A 4,991-nucleotide genomic window follows, 5' to 3' on the forward strand; every position below is an offset into this window, starting at 1 on the left:
TTGAGCTTTAATCACCAAGGCTGTATTCTTTCTTGGTGATTTCAGCATTTCATTAAGCAGTGATTAGCCCTCTTTGATTATGCGTTCATTTATCTTAGTGGTGCGTTTACAGTTAGAGATAATGTTGGTTTATTGAATTTGCCTCACGCCTTGCAATTTCAGCAGCTTCATTTTTTTTTTCCCCCTTGCCCTTGAAGAACACCCAAGAAAGCACTAGAGGAGACGTTTATAGCCTTTGCATTGTTTTAATAATATAATCTCACCTGACTTTTTTTTTAAGAAAAGTGGAAAATACGAGTTTAGATTCCCCCCTCACTTAAAACTTTTAGAAATTAGTTCTGAAATCCATCTCCAGGCTTTGCCTTTGTCTGCTGGATGTCAGTGGTTTGGAGTTACCCCCTTGCCAGGGCAGTGGAATCTAAGCAGTGTAGCAGGTTCATCTTGAAGCTTGCAGTTGGAATGGCTTTTTCTTTATGTTCATAAGCTGATAGTTCCACAAATGAACTAAAAGATCTTTTTTCCTTAAGGAGGGTGTGGGGAGAAGGAAAAGAGGAGGGACGGTGTGTGGGGAAAAGAGGTCGAAGAGCATTTTCTTGGTACTTGGATCTTATCTGTTTCTGGATGATTAAGAGGGAGGAGGAGATGATCTCAATACTGTTAAAATCTGCCCTAGTTCATTTTCTGCCATAACTGGGTGATGAGTAAATTTAGGTGGGCACTAGCGGGCTCTGAGGCAGAATGGTTTGTGGCAGGGAGGGTAGGGTTGCTGATCACCCACCTTTGCCTCACTTCTGTTTGTTTTGTGGTTTTCGGTCGTTCTGAGATGATGTATGTAGTATGCTTCCAGATTTAAGAGTGTGCGAACTTGAGTTCTAGTTCACTCACTGACCTGAAACAGGTGTCTTTGCGTGGTGCTGCTGCAGAGAGACTAGTTTGCTGCTGCTCTCTCGCGGTACTGAAAACTGAAAAAGCTTTCGTTTTGCTGGTAAAGCCCTTCTAAAGCTTGTGTGCTCTGAGATGTTGCAGTATAATTTTCCTCGGATCAGCAGAATCTAGCTCTTTGAGAGCAGCACATTTTCTCATTGCACGCTTATTTTTCTGAGTAGCAGAGAACTTTATGTATGTTGAAAACATGGTGACTACAAATGAGCAAATTTCTTTAAAATTTTTTTCTTTTGCTTGTGTTCTCTGAGGCCTTCTCCTCACCTTCCAGTGTGTACCTTGCTTAACAGGACACTCTACAGGTAAAAATTATGTAAATAGATGCTAGTATTACTTTATTAAAGGAGGAAAAAGAATTAAGTACCTATTTATATAATTCTTATCTGATTTTTTTTTACTTCTGTGTACACTAGTCACTAAACTCCATTTCATTTTCTGTATCTATATAATTTACTTTTTTTCCTCCTAATACGCTTTATTTTGATGTTATAATTTTAGAAATCAGCATGATAATTTTTTTCCTGTAAAGCAAATTGTGATATTTTAAATATAATTAATAAAAAATAATTTATTGAAGTACTCCAAGGCACTCTTGTGGCAAAATTTAAGTCCTATAGTAAATTGTCAGTAAGAATACATTTAATAAAGTCCCTTTGTATTTCTCTGCCATTTTTACTATATTGTTCTTCAACTGCAGTTTTCTCCATCATTTGATGTAAAGACTGAAGTGGCTAGATAGCAGATGGAGCATACTCACTGAAATTCACATCAAATTCTCATTCTGAATTTTCGATCTCTTGTTCTTTAGTTCTAGTTCTTACTCTCGGGAAGTTTAGTTCCAAATCTGTTGTTCCCTTGGAGTCTCGGTGATGTGAATGGGAAGCAAGACCTAACAACACGTGAAAAGTAATAGTGAAGAGTATTTAAAAACAAAAAAATGTGTACAAGGCAGAAACATCTAGGAGTGGGTTTCTGGGGTTTTTTTGATACTGTTTTGTATTTTTCCTTAGGAATTTCTTCTCCCTTGGGAAGTTGTGTCCCAGAGGTTAGATTAGCAAGTGCAAATGATTTTGCTGGACTTCCGGACACCTCATTTTGAGAACCCCATCCAAGGCAGGTAGTGATGGCTCAGTGCCTGTGTTGCTGCTCTCTTAATTTTTACTGTGACTTGCGGTCTCTTAAAATATGCTGGTTATGATGTTGCATTTTTTTTAGACCAGTGCAAATTTACAGGTGTGGCGTACTTTGGAGTAGCAACTTAGGACTGTATTTTCTTGTTTATCTCGGATTCTTTGTCTGTTTGTTGCTATTTCCAGTGAATAATTTGAGCAGCGCCAGCATTCCTGAGAGCTGGTCACATGAGCCTGGCAGAGCGATGTGGTTCTGAGCAGACTTTGTTTTCTGTAGGCTTTCTTCCCACTTCCCTGGGGATGTTGTCAGCTTCTGTTTTAGCTTGAAAAATTAGGTTTATATTTGGGAGATAAGTGATTCCTGATATCAAATGAAACATAGGAGGACGAGTGTGGTATGCAGAGCTGGGAGACCTGTTGTGCTTTTTCTTCTGATGACTCTTGGTCACAGCAGCACAGCTCGAGTCCTGATGAAGATGTTGATTTTTTTTTTTGAGTGCTGTTTTACTTAACCAACAGATGTTACTGCTTACAAACTTAGTTTACACAAACTACCACTACTTTTTGTGAAATGCTTGTACTTTTGCATCAATGCTTGTGTCTTGTTTGTTTGTTCATTAATCCCAGAGAAAATGCTGGTGGACTTGGTCTGAATTATTATTCTGAAGTATCTATGATCATCTAAGCATGTCCTGTTTTACATAGTATTTGAGCTGTACTGTGCATATAGGGTTGTGTTGAAAACTGCCTTCTGAGACTCTTCAGAATATCTGACAGAAAGGTTTTCTCTTTAATTATGAGGGGCTTTAGGAATAGAAGGACTGTTTTTTGTGTATGTTGATAGTTTCTCTCTGGTTGCCTTATGTGACCTGTGCTTTTTGCAGTATAAAACTTGAAGCAATAAAATAACCTGGCTTTGTCCAAGATGAAAATATTTGCATTATTCTAGGGAGCAAGTGGCCTAAATTTAGCCTTCTAAAGCTGGGGCCTTGTTTTGTGTTTATCTAAAGTTCTGTGCGTGCTTGCGGCTTTGTAGAAGTAACAATTTGGCGCGGGGTTGGGCGACGTGCATCCCTGCAGCCTTGCAGGAATGGACTATGTAAAGGAGCTTGCAAGATCTAGGGCCAGACCAGGCCAAACCCAGACCAGGTCTGTGTTTCACTCTTTAGTTGTCTGCAAAACTTAATTCTCATCAGTGTCTATTTTTAAATAGTAAAGTAAATAGTTCAAAGCATTTTAAATATTATTTTTTTAAAAAAACCCTAATAACTCTACCAGTGAAATTTGGAGTATTGTTTTATAGCACTTACTTGGCTGCCTGGTTTTTTAAAAAAAACTTGTCTATTTATACATCATGATGCCTTGGCTTTTTCACCTTCCCTCGTATTAGTGCTGTTGAAAACATTTACTCAAGCATTGCTACTGTCTCTTATGTCTGTGTGATTATAGATCATTAAATTCCAGCCCCTCTTAATACAGTATAAATTCTAATCTTGGCAAGTATTGTGTCTAGTTTTATTTAGTAATTGAACTCTGCACTGCTTTCCTCCTTTAGAGCACGCATCACCTTTTGTATTACGGTAGACTTTTATTAATTATATGGAGACTGTATTAATGTGAAACACCAATACCATACAGCCTGTGATCTCTGGAGTGCTTTGCAGCGTTGGCAATTTCGATAGCGTATCCAGCATGGTATAGTTTGTTTTGCCCTCAAGTACTGGGATGTGAGATTTACATGACTGTTGACCCCTTGGGACTGCTCTGAAGTGAGGTGGGTATCTTGTGCAATACTAGTCAGCAAAAATTTAAATAAAAGTAAATACACTGTCAAAAGCCCTTCTGTTGGCCTGGCAGGAAGTATGAAATAGTACCGTGTGCTTGATAGTGGTTTCCTTGGAGAAGATTCTCTGGCACAGTGTGATGTGACTTGGTGGCACAATGAGCTACGCAGAATGCTTGTTACCGTCGTGATTTGATATTGAATTATTAGGTGGGTCCTGACATCTGCCATGGACTGAAGGCCAGACAGCTGAGTAAAAAATAAATCTCTTTTCTGGAATTTGAATGGTGAGACAAATTTATCTTTTAAAACAAACAGCAGTTACAGCTTTTACAAATCTTGAGAGCTCCATTAAAGTGAACTGAGAAGAAAACTAATAGATGTGTGAGGGCTTTGAGTTTGGTTTCAAGTGGTGAGTTTGCAGTGGTTGTGCATATAAAAGCTTTCCTTGACAGTGCAGTATTAGCTGCTAAAACCTTAGCAAGAGCAGCTTAATGACAGCATCAACTCTTCAGCTACTCATCTCTTCATCTGAATCAACTACTCATCTCTTCATCGGAAAGTTGTACGTTAACAAAGCACCTAATACTCAGCATTGCAGCGAGGCAGGGCAAGTGACTGCTGATTAGACTGTGTCCAGAAAAATCTGTCTTCCAGAATATTGCTGTTTACTTTGACTCTGCTTATCTGTGCCCTGAATGTAAGTATCTTATTTCCCAGAGCTGGCATCCTTAATTTAATTGTTTGGGACTGATTTGGTTTAGAGATCTTTCTTTTGATGTCGTACTGCTATAGCTGTGTAGTAATGCAGGTGCTTGAAATAAAACTTGGCATAAGAACTGACATTCTTTGCAGGGTGCCTTTCTTGAGGATAGCTTCATTTTTTTATAAGGATATATTTGTTTATTTTATCATTGATCCAACACTCCTGTTCTTGTAAGGATTATGATTCTTGACAGCTTTTGGGAATGGTGAAGGTCTGGAAGTTAGAGTACTAGTATTTTACACTGGTTGTAGAGTTGTGTTGTGAAGTGGAATGAATTTCCCATTTTAAATATGGATGGAGTTGAAGTACATGACACAAGGAGTAATATTGATTATTCTTTGTCTTTTATTTTTCTGTTTTGTTACATGCT

Source organism: Apaloderma vittatum, unplaced genomic scaffold (genome assembly GCF_000703405.1).
Source record: "Apaloderma vittatum isolate BGI_N311 unplaced genomic scaffold, ASM70340v1 scaffold20602, whole genome shotgun sequence".
NCBI lineage: Eukaryota > Metazoa > Chordata > Aves > Trogoniformes > Trogonidae > Apaloderma > Apaloderma vittatum.